This window comes from Culex pipiens, chromosome 2 (assembly GCF_016801865.2).
Source record: "Culex pipiens pallens isolate TS chromosome 2, TS_CPP_V2, whole genome shotgun sequence".
NCBI lineage: Eukaryota > Metazoa > Arthropoda > Insecta > Diptera > Culicidae > Culex > Culex pipiens.
Window position 1 is genome coordinate 81015226 of NC_068938.1, and position 15507 is coordinate 81030732.

Genomic DNA, 15507 nt, shown 5'->3' on the forward strand with positions numbered 1-15507 from the left:
TTTTTAATCACTTTAGCGTAGTTTAGGGTTCATACTTAAGCTCGACAATCAAAAATTAGACCCAAAAAATAATCCGGGACTCGATTATCCGAAGTGAAATTTTTCTGAAGCCTTCGGATAATCGAGTCTAGACTGTTTTATTTATTATTCAGATAAATCACAACATTTTGCATAAGTTTTATTTTTCAATTTAAATTATTCTACTGATTGTTATCGATAATTTGTTTGCAAAAGTTTAAAAAATATTTTAAAAATATTTTTTTTGTTAACAAAGTTGGAAAATATGTTATAGATTATTTACTTTCACTTTTTTATATACTTGAGCAGTTCTCTACGGAATCGGTCTTTTTTCTTTAATTTTAATTTTTGTATTTTTTAATCCGGCTGAAACTTTTTTGGTGCCTTCGGTATGCCCAAAGAAGCCATTTTGCATCATTAGTTTGTCCATATAATTTTCCATACAAATTTGGCAGCTGTCCATACAAAAATGATATGTGAAAATTCAAAAATCTGTATCTTTTGAAGGAATTTTTTGATCGATTTGGTGTCTTCGGCAAAGTTGTAGGTATGGATATGGACTACACTGAAAAAAAATGATACACGGTAAAAAAAAATTTGGTGATTTTTTATTTAACTTTTTGTCACTAAAACTTGATTTGCAAAAAAACACTATTTTTAATTTTTTTCATTATTTGATATGTTTTAGAGGACATAAAATGCCAACTTTTCAGATATTTCCAGAATGGGCAAAAAATCTCTGACCGAGTTATGATTTTTTGAATCAATACAGATTTTTTCAAAAAATCGAAATATTGGTCGCAAAAATTTTTCAACTTCATTTTTCGATGTAAAATCGAATTTGCAATCAAAAAGTACTGTAGTGAATTTTTGATAAAGTGCACCGTTTTTAAGTTATAACAATTTTTAGGCAACTTTTTTGAAAATAGTCGCAGTTTTTATTTTTTTTAAATTAGTGCCCATGTTTGCCCACCTTTGAGAAAAATATTTTTGAAAAGCTGAGAAAATTCTCTATATTTTGCTTTAATGAACTTTGTTGATACGACCCTTAGATGCTGAGATATTGCCATGCAAAGGTTAAAAAACAGGAAAATTCATGTTTTCTAAGTCTCACCCAAACAACCCACCATTTTCTAATGTCGATATTTCAGCAACTATAAATCCGATTTACAATGTTAAAACATGAAACATTCGTGAAATTTTCTGATCTTTTCGAAAAAAATATTTTCAAAATTTTAAAATCAAGACTAACATTTCAAACGGGCCAAACATTCAATATTACGCCCATTTGAAATGTTAGTCTTGCTTAAAAATGTTTGAAAATATTTTTTTCGAAAAGATCGCAAAATTTCACGAATGTTTCATGTTTTAACATTGTAAATCGGATTTATAGTTGCTGAGATATCGACATTAGAAAATGGTGGGTTGTTTGGGTGAGACTTAGAAAACATGAATTTTCCTGTTTTTAAACCTTTGCATTGGAATATCTCAGCAACTAAAGGTCGTATCAACAAAGTCCGAAGAAGCAAAATATAGAGAATTTTCTCAGCCTTTCAAAAATATTTTTTTCAAAGGTGGGCAAACATGGGCACTAATTTAAAAAAATTAAAAACTGCGACTATTTTCAAATAAGTTACCTAAAAATGGTTATAACTTGAAAACGGTGCACTTTATCAAAAATTCACTAATGTACTTTTTGATTGCAAATTCGATTTTACATCGAAAAATGAAGTTGATAAATTTTTGCGACCAATATTTCGATTTTTTGAAAAAATCTGTATTGATTCAAAAAATCATAACTCGGTCAAAGATTTTTTGCCCATTCTGGAAATTTCTGAAAAGTTGGCATTTTATGTCCTCTAAAACATATCAAATAATGAAAAAAATTAAAAATAGTGTTTTTTTGCAAATCAAGTTTTAGTGACAAAAACGAGGGGGTAGGCGTGGCTGAATGGTTACGCTGTTCGCTTTGTAAGCGGAAGGTTCTGGGTTCGATTCCCATCTACCCCTATCGAGAAATTATGGAAAGAAGGAATAATTCTGAACACTTGAATATGAACGAAAAATTCATTAGCTCGCGGCGGGGTTCGATCCCCCGTCCTTTGGGTCAGCAGACAAAAATGCTAACTACCAGACCATCGAAGCTTAGTTGTCTAGAAGGATTAAGAATGCTATAAGAATCCAAGAAACTTGATTGGAATCTGTGTGAACCTAAGAACAGGAAAATGCAATATTGAATGCAAGTTGAATTCAAGGACACTGGTTGCATAATTGTTAGGCGAATATTGAACTTTCAACACGACCAGAATTCACCACAAAAAGCTTGGTGAACCGAATTGGAAAGCTTCCAAAAATGAATCCAAGAACATACGAAGAATTAAGGACTATAAATAGATTTGACCGGCCGCATCACTTACCACGGTGAATCCTGGCTTCACACCCATCTTACTAACACCCTCAAACCTCACGTGATACTTTGTCGAAGACGCAGCTGATTTAGCGGTCTTCATCACTCAAGTATCGGACTAAAATTCCTATCCACTTCCCCCGTGTCTTACCACTGGTCGTGGCCGGCGCTGTGATTGGCTAGCATGATAGGGACATTTGAAAGTTGCGAAGTGGTAATGATTGGTTCCTACTCTTCATCTGTGGTCCACGGAGCAATTCTTGGAGGTCCTGGTCAATAACAGAGTAGCCACTACGGGTAGACACCAATGCTATGCTATGCCAATGCTAAATCAAGTTTTAGTGACAAAAAGTTAAATAAAAAATCACCAATTTTTTACCGTGTATCATTTTTTTTCAGTGTAGTCCATATCCATACCTACAACTTTGCCGAAGACACCAAATCGATCAAAAAATTCCTTCAAAAGATACAGATTTTTGAATTTTCACATATCATTTTTGTATGGACAGCTGCCAAATTTGTATGGAAAATTATATGGACAAACTAATGATGCAAAATGGCTTCTTTGGGCATACCAAAGGCACCAAAAAAAAATTCAGCCGGATTAAAAAATACAAAAAAAATCGAATGACCGAAATCTCAGAGAATTGCTCACTTATTAAATATTTTTCTGATAAATAAGTTTGAAAATTTAGATATTTGCGCATTTTAAATTAATGGTTTGAAAGTCCTTTTGACGTCACAATTTGATATATTGTCAAAAAAGTCCAAAACATTTCAACATATTTCCTCCCCTAAAATCACACATGCGCACTACGCATCAGCCCATATTGACAGTTCAAGTTTCCCCAAAAACACCCGTCAACACTGTCAACTGTCATCCTTCACATCCGTCGGTATTCCACCCATCTCTGATTTGTTTGACATTCCACCATTATGTTTTCCTTCCATCGCTCTCTCTTTCGCTCTCTCATTCAATGCAGCATCCCTTTTTCCGAGAGAAATCTTCTCCCATAATTTCCTCTCGCGCTCAGCAAAATTTGTTTCGCTCTCGCAGGAGCACCTCGTGCGCGTTCGGGTTTTTTGCCCGTTCGGTTTGTTTTCCTTGCGATTTGCTCCCGAATTTTCCGGAAAATTGTGCGTTGTGTGGACACTTTTCCCAATTGAAGAAGAGGGAGAACGAAGGGTGTAAACGATTACGGCAGGGGTGCCATTTGAAGAAAATTGTTTGTTTCGAATAATTTTTAAGAAATTTATTCCAGCTTTCAAAGATTAGAATTCTTTTTTGCGGATGCAAATGAGTACAGAGAAAAGAATAATTAGAAATGAGTAATGAGTAATGAGTAATGAGTAATGAGTAATGAGTAATGAGTAATGAGTAATGAGTAATGAGTAATGAGTAATGAGTAATGAGTAATGAGTAATGAGTAATGAGTAATGAGTAATGAGTAATGAGTAATGAGTAATGAGTAATGAGTAATGAGTAATGAGTAATGAGTAATGAGTAATGAGTAATGAGTAATGAGTAATGAGTAATGAGTAATGAGTAATGAGTAATGAATAATGAGTAATGAGTAATGAGTAATGAGTAATGAGTAATGAGTAATGAGTAATGAGTAATGAGTAATAAGTAATGAGTAATGAGTAATGAGTAATGAGTAATGAGTAATGAGTAATGAGTAATGAGTAATGAGTAATGAGTAATGAGTAATGAGTAATGAGTAATGAGTAATGAGTAATGAGTAATGAGTAATGAGTAATGAGTAATGAGTAATGAGTAATGAGTAATGAGTAATGATTAACGATCAGAATTTTTAGTAAGTATTGAATTTCCATATTGCTGGCACCCCTGACCAGGTTCGGCTCTGGACGGGTTGGGACGGGTTTGGGTCTCTCTCTCTCACTATCGTCGAAACTCTCTCTCATCCTGGACCATCGTGCAGGACCAGAGGATGTCCTCGGAGCAGATCACCGACGGAGGTTCAGTTTTGCAGAGATTTTCGACCCATTCGGATGCTGAACCAGCGGAACTCGTCGTCGCGGGCGTGGTATCACCAGTGAGGATTCTTCTTGTCAGCTCTTGTGGATTTTGACTTGCTGGAAGGGTGACAGCAGTGGTGTGTGTGTGTCCTGATCTGACCTTCCCCAGAGGGAGTCACCTCTTGCTGCCAATTTGGGCTCCGGAAGAGGAAGTAGGGCGCGTTCCGGTCGCAATCAGGCCCCTCCGGAAGCTTGTCCGTTCCGTGTTTTCTGTGTTCCGTCGTCATCGATTTGTGCTTTGACAGGCGGGAGTGAGTGAGAAGCAACTTGGTGCCCCAGGAATACGTATTCACGGTAATAAAAAGGGAGAGAAGCAGTGGAAGAGAGCGAGAGAAGGATAAAGATAGTGAGTTTCGCACGGAAGAGTGAAGAGTCCAGAGTGGAACCAAAGCAAGGACTCGCGTAACGTTACGCAGCATCCAGAGTAGAGGAATTCTGTGCTGTGGTGGGTGGCGTGTTGTTGTCGTGGTCACCCCACTTGGTCCTGTAGGAAGAGGGTGGCAATTACTGAGTGTGTCCAATCGTGTAGTATTTTGTGTGATATCTTCTCCTGCCAAAGCTGAGAAGCTCAACCGAAGCGTTTCGTGCGGCCAAAGATTGGGGAAAAAGTTTCTCGGAACAAAGTTTCCCTCAAAGTGGTCATTTTCCGCCGGAGTTTTTGGCCGGAGTGTGAGTTGATCCCGTAACTAGGAGTTCGAGCCCATAATCGAAAATATTTGTGCGCGCCACCACCTTCAATCAAGTGGACTATTGGGATTTTGGGAAATCGGTCCGGAAAGGCCATCAGGAGGAAAACTTTTCCCTCGAAGAATCGGCGAGCATTCTTGTTAAGGGAATTCGGATACGCCGCTAGAGCATCATTAACTGAGAAAAAAAAAAAAGGTGGGTGGCAATTTTCTTCCCCGTTCCACAAATTTCCCAAAAATTGAGCGAGTCAAAAAGAAAATTCGTTATTTATCTCACGTTTTTCTTAATTTCACCTCACTTCATGCTCTGTGCGGGGTGTTTGGTTCACTTATTTCACACAACCTTCTGCAGCAAATTAGTTTTGACAAACTTTGGCAAGGCGGCTGGAAAGTTTTCTCGCCCTACGAGCTCAGTAAATTTCACGCGAGAAGCGTGGGTGGAGGAGTTTTGATGGTTTTGATGCACAGTAAAAAATTGAGGCCAAAAGTAGATTATCAAAATTTGTCTTATTTATCAAGCCAAAAACGTTGTTGAATATTTAGAATGTATAATTATTTTTTTCCCGGTTTCGAAAATATTTGTTTTTCACTGTTCTATCAGCGCTGTTTTCATCGGTGACTTGTTTAGCTGTAATTGAACAGACGAGAAAATAAGCTGTTTGATGGACAGGTATGTCAACGTTAATGACTTTTCCAGGAGCAAGTTAGTAGGTACTTTTTGCAACGCAAAAAAAGATCAGCGTGTACGTTTTAATTATAAGAATTTTGTCAGGTAATTCAAGCTGTAATAAAAAAAAATCCACGATTTTCCTTATCTATCCCGCAAGCACAAATTGCGGAAATTTTTTGAGATCAATCATTTGAATATTTATAACCATTGTTTGACGGGCAACAAAATGAACCTTAAATGGCCAAAATTTAAATTTACTATCTGTTATCAATATGAAGATAATAGGTTATAAAATCTGATCCAATGTTATATTTCCTAGTGTTAACCATTCTGCTACACAGAAAAAAATGATGGTAATATTCATCAGGAAATGGTGACAGATTTTGTGGCTAAAAAATGATGAATTTTACCCCAGAAAATGATGAATTTTCATCAGTTTTTGATGAATATTCATCAGGTTCACATTTTTATACACTTTTTATGTAATATTACTCAACAAAAGAGGTAATATTCAACCTACCAAATTTTCAACAATCCAAAATTCAACTTTTGTTTTTCTGTGTAGAATTTAAGGTTAATACTTCTCTAACAGGTATGACGGAACCTATTTTCAAAAGCTTATTTGTTTCGTCTTTTACAATCTTTTTTCATTAGAACCCCTTTAAAAGGATTTTGATATAGTTTGTAAAAGACGAAATTGAAATAAAAATTGGCGTTATTCAATGTCTTAAGACACTTTACTGTTTTTTCAGCCATTTAGTTCAATAACCATTTTTATTAATAAGCAAGTCGTCTTTAGTTTTTCCAATCATATTTCTTAAACGCTGTTTAGGGTATGGATCAGGATGATCATTTTGATGATGAAATCTGTAAATTATCACTAATATCAGTTTTTTTCAACTTATTCCTTTTGTATGTCATTTTACATTCCACAAAAATATTCGTCGCTACCTTCAAAACTTTCTTACAGGAAATTTTCACAACTTTTGAATGCTTTTTAATGCGAAAATATTCATCAAAACATTTCTCTTGAAGGTTGTCGATTTGTGGTCCACTTTTTATAACAAAACATATTTTGTATTCATGCAACTGGTTTAAACTTGGTTATAGAAATTTTATATCTATTCATAAAAAACTATTAGTGCAGTTCTAAACCTGATAAAATTCTAAGTGTATCACCTTGATGAGAGCTCACAAGTGTTTGTACACAGAACATAAACCATTGTTGATGTGTACTTGTATAAATTGCGTTTAACAACAATTTTATGATTTTTATTTGTTGAAATAATAATTGAGAACCCAAAAAGTAAGAAAAGACTTTCTTTTCGTTCTTTTGCAAATTTTTACGATTGATTTTCACATAACACTCAGCATTTGAAAAAGTTTTCTGTAGTGTTAGTAGTTTTCCTATAAATTGTTTAGTAATTTAAACTTACACTTTAAAAATCATGTATCTAAGAATTTCTAGACTATTTTGTTTTTAGAGCAGCTGAGAAAATTTCCTAAGAGACTCTTTTGAAAGCAGTGAAGACTATTTTTTCTTCTAAATGTTGCCCAAAAAAACGCCGTGATATTTATCATTTTATTGTTTTTTTTTTTAACTCAAAATTCTAAAAAAAATATTGTTCTATTGATGCATTTTTTTCTTTTTCAAATAATTTCAAAATTTATGGCCGAAAAAAATATTTGAAATATTCACACATAGGGGAATTAAACACTTTCTCAGCCTATTTCTATTATCGGCCTATCAGAACTTTGATCATGAATTACAGCTTTCATAAAGTGTTTTTGACTGTTTCAAAGTAGCAAATAGTTCAAATAAAAGTAAGCAAACAACTATCTATTGTTGGTGTATAAAAAAAATGTTGATTAATAGCCGAAAACTGCAAAAGTGATTAGAATTGGTCGAACGGTTTAGAGTGATTAAAATGGGTATATTTCATTCTATCAGAAAAGCACACAAAATATTTTGAAAAAAAATATGTGAAAATATCGTTGACATGAAGTGTTAGCATATAGTTCGATGATCCTTATAAACAAAGTTAAAAAATTGTGTTTTTTTCTGTATAAAAGAAGTACCTGTCATAAATTTAGCCTCAATTTTAAAATCAGTTTTTTAATCGTGAAATCAGAAGCTTCAAAATTTATAATCTTCTAGACTGTTTACTTAAGGGATCTTTTTCAGGGTTGGTTTCCCCCTTTTTTTATTGTGTAAACGACATTTTGAAAACTTTTTATTTTGATTGATTCCCATAGAGTCTAAAGATCTAAAGACTACGTTCTCGAGACTTAATTTTCGAAGAAAGTGAATTTTGCGAAATTGTTACAAAATGCACAAAGGTCGTTCGATTGCCATAAAATTAAATTGCATGCTTTTAGGTGAAAAGTAAGGCTTCTAGTTGAAAAGTTACGATGAATTTAAAGCAAAAAATAATAAATTAAAAAAAAACTAATAATTAAAACTTGAGGTCCTGAAAGGTATCATTCTCGGTCGGCCAACTGGTGGCCATGTTTGTTTTAGAAAAATATTAAAATCTTGATTCAGAATGCATCAATCAAAACATGGTTTTCTTTATTTTGTTTGTGTCGTGATTAATTTTCTATTTTTTTCTTTTTTTCTGAACCCTGAATCCAGAATCATCATTGACAGTCATTGCCCCAAGAGGGAATGTACCAGTTTATTTGAATAAAACGTTACTTAATCCACCTTTAGGTGGTTGGTGCCTTCCTCGCATATTTTTATCAAAATATCTGAGATCCGGCCTCAAAAAAAGTTTATTAAGAACACTAAAATACTTACAACTTTTGATAGGGTTGTCAGATCTTCAATCTTTTGGGCTCGTTGCAAAGGTCTTTTGATTACCTATCCAACGATGGGTCGCATGATAGATCCGGATAACGTTTTCAACAATATATATGAGATCCGGCCTGAAAAATGTGTATAAATAACACTTAAGTGCTCATAACTTTTGATGGTGTTTTCAGATCTTTTGAACGCGTTGGAAAGGTCTTTCAAGTACCTTTCTAATAATATATAGCATGACGGGTTTTCTAACAAAAACCACCCTTTTTATAATATTTCTAACTCTAGCCAAATCGTTTTTTTAGCATAACTTTTGAAGTACTTTTCTAAACTTCATAATATTAACTAGGGTCTTGTGGGACCCAAAAACGAATCGAATGAGACCAAAACGGTCCAAATCGGTCCAGCCAGTCCGGAGATAATCGTGTGCATTTTCGGTGCACGGACTCACATCCAGACACACGCACAGACATTTGTTCAGAATTTGATTTTGAGTCGATAGGTATACGTGAAGGTGGGTCTACGAGGTCAAAAAAAGAAGTTCATTTTTCGAGTGATTTTATAGCCTTTCCTCATTGAGGTGAGGAAGCCAAAAAGATAAAAATATTTTCCGTTTTTCATATAAAAAGTCGTCAGCTTCTGATTTTTTTTTATAAATCCAAATTTCAAAATCGGGCTTCGTCATGTACACGGAAAATGTCTTGAGATTCTCACTTAATTTTTTTTTTGGTCCATCCAATCTCGAGAAATCGTGGCACCCGTAAATCAACTCGGTGTTTCGAGAAAAACGCTTACAATTTTTTTAAGTTCGATTTGCGTATGGCAAAACTTTAAACTCAAATCGTTTTCTACTCACTTATATCATGAAATATCTTCACGAAACTTTCAGATGTGATTGGAAATCATCTTATAAAAGGATTAAATAAATATTCGGAAATGTGAAAAAATGAGATTTTATACATGCACGTAACACCTTAATGTCAATAATGGCTTCCGAAGAGTTATTATTGAAAGAATAAAACAATACCTAATTCTTTTACAGTGGACTCTCTCGTTGTCGATATTGAAGGGACCTTCGAGGGTGGAAAGTATCAAATTATAGAACGAAAAATCAAAGCATGCTTCTTGAAGGAACTGAAAAACTTATTGACAGCTTGAGCAATATTGATATCGAGAAGATCGACACCCAGAGAATCGACTGCAATTCTTTTTCTGCTTCATAACAGTGATTCCCAGCCCATTTTTAATCATTTCTCACTCAGTTTACCAAAAAAGTGTTGCCTATTTGGGTACCTGTCTCACCGTAATACTTTAGAAACCCCACAAGTTGAATCTAGACCCCGCTTTAGCAAACACTGCTCTAGGATAACTGATTAAGTTTTCGCAGTTATTTTAGTATGTACATCAGTTAGATTTTATCGATAGCAGTGTGGCATGGAAAATTTACGATATAGCTTTATGAGCTCATAAAAGCTTCACGCAACATTGCAAATTTACGCCACATAGAATGTCGAGCGAAACAACTGTCTCCCTGCTCGATACGACAACGCTAGTGAACGTCCCTTGCAATTATCCTTTAAGCCCACACGCTGTTGGTCAACACAGAAGGACACAAAAGCCTAGCAAAAGTCTGACCACATCCAACTTCAACCGGCTAGCCACTCCACACAGTCACCTAGTCAGTGGTACTGCAGCGCAGAGCTTTCTATTACTATAGACATTCGCTAGAGAGAAGTGGGCAGAGAAGAAAAGCTTTTACTTTACTAGCTTCCCAGTCTCCGAAAGACGTCCAGAAAAATGTAATGAAAACACACAGAGGAGACAGAGGAGGGAGAGACGAAGCATGAAAATTCGAGCGATAAAAATAATAACGATAATAAAATGCCCGCAGCAATAAAAAGCCATCGCTGGGGCAACAAGGCGGTGCCCTATTCTACCATCCACCCCCCAACTGTGACGACGATGACGAAAAACGATTGCAATAATTTTTCCTTCCTTTCGGGACGAGAGGACTTTAGCGTTGAGGCTTGGAAGGGGAACGACTAACAACAGGATCAACCGCAGTGGACACTGCTCAAGTGATAGTTAATTGGTGTGGGTTTATTGGTTTTTTTAAGTATCATTGGACAATTTTGGGTTGAAATTTTCAATTAAATTTTATTTAAGCAGATGTTTGTTCCAGATTTGGTGTAAGTTCTTTTCGCATACTTTTACATCAATTTTCATTTGAAATGGTTAAAAATTTCTAGATCTTTATTTGAAATGTTCTTTTGACGTAGCAAATTCCATAATTCATAGAACCTTTTTAAATATAACGATAGATTTGAACTTTAAATTTTGACTTTTTGCCATCCATTACAAGGCTGAATTGAATATGGTGTGATTCTCTACGTTTTGAAAATTGACTTTAAATGTTGAACAGTTTCTTCCTGATTCCATGAAACTTGTTCACGTTTACGCGAACTCCGTTTGCGTCCAAAAATTTTATTTTTGATAAAGTGAACCGTTTGCAAGTTACAGAACTAGTTTAAAATTTTAAAATGGACTAAAAATAATTTATAATATTTATGAAAAAAAAACATTTTTAACTCTGACGCAAAAATGATTTTTTGTTAGCTAAAACATGTAAAAAATATCACAAATATTTTTTTATTTTTTATTTAACTTTGAGAGATAAAAAGTTTCACAGAGTTTGATTAGTACAACGAGAGCTGAAAAAATCATGTTTTACCACGAGTGTGTTCATTTTTTGCAATTCCGGAAAACACTATGAATAGGATTTTTTTCTGTAAACCATTTGTTTCGTTGCTTGAATTTTGTTTTCGATAATTGTCAATTTCCAAAACAGAATCGAAAAGTATTACATTTCAATTCAATACAAGTGCTAAACAGTTAAATCGCAAGTTGAACATTTCTGTGGACTTCATCTAAAGAGCCGTTTCAGCAACCAAACTAAACGAATTTGAAAATCATTTATAACGATCAAATTTTGAGGACTGACTGGAATGAAATTCCGTTTCGAGGGCCATGAACTACCTACATTAAATACTTGGTATAATATCATGTTTATTTTGCAATTCAATAGCATTGTATATCATGAAAATGTCTCAGCTGTGAAGTGTAAATAAATTATATATCTCATGTAAATAGTGATGACTACCATTGAAATTTGATATTCTCAAAACTGTCTAACATCATCTAAAATCATTTTATTATGCACTTTATGAAAGTGAATCTAAAATGAATGTTTCCCATTTTCAAAGATTTACAGTTCAAAAAATAATTTTATAATGTTTTTAATCTTTAAAATCAGGCGAAAAAGAAAAAAACATGCAATAAGATTGCCATGAACACGAAAAATAAAATAAAATAAAATAAAATTGATAAGGATGGTTTCATTCCTTCAATTTTTACATCAGAAAACAAATTATATTGCTTGCTTAAGGTTATAGGGAAAGTATCTTCAAGGAAAATGCTGAAACTTACGAAGTTTTGTTTTTTGCAGACGCAAAATATGCACGGCTACGTCACGACTGTCATCCACATATAAAGCGAGTGAAGTCAAAATTGAACCAAGATCGAACCAAGTTTTAAGCGTTATTTTTTTTTTTTGCTTTTGAAAATGTCGTATGCGCATCGAACATAAATAACAAAACTAAAAACTTTTTTAAGTTTAATATAAGTTTTTTATATATATTTAATCTCGGGGGACAACTAGGGGAACTGCATTTAATTCCATCAAGCACCTAATGTTGGCATATCAGCACTGTGGTGTTCAGTGACAGCTAGTTTAAAGTTTGTTTGACTGAAATTTAATAAGTATTCCATTCATTTTAAACCAACGGTCAGGAAGAATCAAACTAATTTAATTTTATTTCAAGGTAACTGAAGATATTAAGATTTTTAGTTTAGTTTAGTGAGTTTGGTTGTATTGTATCGTCAAGTAGAACTTTGTTTTATTGATCTAATAAATGTAAAATGTGGAAAAATTTACGTAATAATTGAAATTATCTCGCAAATATACGCAAAAGATAAAAAAATCTGGCAAAAAATAATTTGGGAACAAAATTTATGTATTTATTTCATACGACCTTTTCAAAAACCACGCGTAAACAATATTGACAGCGCCTCTGGCGGGGACTTCAGGAAACTGCATGCGTGTCAGATCCTTGAAAATAGGGCGATAGCAGGCTATCTGTCGAGTTTAAAATTGTTTAAAGTTGTTAAAGAACTGGCGTCCCGTTTCAACTTAATTGTAGAAGTTCAGGAACTAATTATCCGGTTTCAAAAATTGGAAAATTATTATTTTATGGTCTTTTCAATAAAACTTATTTTGAAGCTCAATACTTGAAAATATAAAAAAATGTCATCGGCCCTTTTTAAAAAAATATTGCTTTAAAAAAATCGAACTAACTTTTATTGAAATGAGCAGAAAATTTTACTTTACTTTTATTTTTTTAATTGAAAATCAGCCATATGTACTCGAGATATCGGTGATAAAACATATTGGGCAATACTAGAATTCTTTTATTTTTCCTGTTTATTTATCCTTGCATGGCCATATCACTGCAACAAAAGGCTGTATCAACAAAGTGTATAAATCAAAATGTAGGGCATTTTCTCAGCCTTTCAAAAATATTTTTTTTTTTGCGTGGGCACTAGGGTGACAAAAATGGCTAATAGCTCGTCAGGGTTACCTCGGATCGTTTTGCGGTCTTCCACAAAGTTGTCTTTTTATCATAAAATTTTATCAAGAATCTCACACTTGGCAATGATCCGACACATTTAAAGCCACCTTTTGGTACAATTTTGAAATTTTTGCTTTTCCTCATACATTTTTGCGGGTTTTCTCATACAAACTTCAACGATAAATAACGACCCTTATACCTTAACCAATTTGGCTCAAATTTGCACAGTTATTAATTTTTACCTAAAAATTCAAACCATTTCCTTAGATTAAAAAAAATTCCTTGTAACTTCTGTATTAAAAAATTGAAAAACTACAGACCTAAAAAATGATTTTACTTGGATTATCTTTTGATTGCAAATTTCATTATACATTAAAAAATTAGGTCAAACAATATTTTTACTTTTTGAGATATGTTTTTGAAAATCATTTTCGAGTCTGAAATAACCCAGAAAGGTAAATGTTTTCAACAAAAAAAAATGAACTAAATTTGTCCATTTTCAAGTTTTGTATTTTTATAAGTTTGCAGGTTTTTTTTTATAGTGTAATAATGTTTTAAAAATTGTATCGCAGACAATTACAAACATGAGGGGTTTGCTTGTAACCATAACGAGTTATCGCGATTTTACTAAAATAAGTTTTGACAATGTCGTATGTTCTACAACTTTGTTGTACATTATAAAACTACAAAAAAAACCACGCAAAAATGAAAAAAAATCCAAATTTAAAAACGAAAAAAAAAATCATAAAGAAAAAATGTCCCTTCTGGGTTAATGATGATTCAGAAAGTACATTACTCGACTTTTTTTTATTAGGTCCTATAAACATATGATAGACAATAGCTTAATGGACCTTTTAAAAAAACTCTTGATTAAATTTTCCTTTAAAATGACAAGTTCCAATATTTTTACAGTTCAGTAACCAAAAATGGCAGAATTTTTGAAACTATTTTTGTAATTTTTTTCTCAATTTGTAATTTGTAATTTGTTGGTTTATTGGGTACGACAACTTGTTAGTTTACACTGTTAATCAGGTCAAGGAAGACACTTTAGGAAATTTAGAAAAGTTACAAAGGATCCAAATAAAGGGTAACAAGTACAAGTAAGCTAAAGAAAACTAATCGTCAAACGATCTCTTAAAAGCACTTTTAAATGCCGACAGCGTCGGCTGGGTTTTCAGCTCCAGGGGTAGGTTGTTCCAGCACGTGGTTCCAGCGACAAGAACACTTCTTCCACTCGTCGTTGTGTGCCGCGGGATGATGAATGATCGGGTCCGCTCAAGCTGTCCTCTCACCAGATGTTGTTGGAGGTACTCCGGCAGGTTGCCATCGTACCCCTTCTTCATGAAGCAGCTCGTCCGCAGTTTATAGTTGATCGGCAGATCGTGTCCGAGTATGGTGCCTCGCACGGCCGCAGTTGTTTCGCGACGTCGCAGATTGTACACAAACCGCACCGCTGATTTGAAGCACCGGTGGAGTTGCTCTTTGTGTGCCGCAGGAAGCCCGTGATAATAGACTACGTCACAGTAGGTGAACATAGGCATGATCACAGCTTGGACCAGCTTGCGTTGCGTCGGTTGGGAGAGGACTGCTGCAAAGCGGCGAAATGTCCTTAGAGTGTTGTATACCTTCTGTGTCACACTGTTGACCTGATGCTTCCATGTCATGTTATTGTCCAGCAGGAGACCAAGATTGACAACCCTGTCGGACAGTGGAACAACTTCTCCACTGAAGACGATATCCGTGTGGGGTCGAACCGAGTCTGCTTTGGTGAAAACGATGGCCTGCGTTTTTTTGGGGTTCGGGTGAAGTCGATTTTGGTTGGCCCAGTTGGTGATCGCAGCCAAGTCGTTGTTGATGCTGGCAATCAGGTCTTCGATCTGTTCAATCGGCCCGGACACGTAGATTTGAAGATCGTCAGCATACAATTGATACTCGCATCTCAGGACTCCGGGTAAACTGTTGATGAAGAGGCTGAACAGCAAAGCGCTGAGACAGGATCCCTGCGGTGTACCGTCAGTTACATCACGAACTGCTGAGACTGCATCACCAAGGCGGACGGATTGCTTTCTTTGGCCAAGGAACGATGCGACCAACTCGCAGGCAGCGCTCGAGAACCTGAACTCTCGATTCAGCTTGTCTTTGAGCAGATGGTGGTCGACGCAGTTAAACGCAAGTGAAAAATCGACAAGAACCAT

The 15507-nt window shown here is 34.7% G+C and overlaps 1 protein-coding gene across 2 annotated transcripts in view; it reads left to right on the top strand.

Moving 5' to 3' along the window:
* The window catches only part of LOC120428131 (uncharacterized), a 481672-nt gene that overhangs the window by 188462 nt on the left and 277703 nt on the right, over positions 1-15507 (top strand). The window lies entirely within an intron of this gene.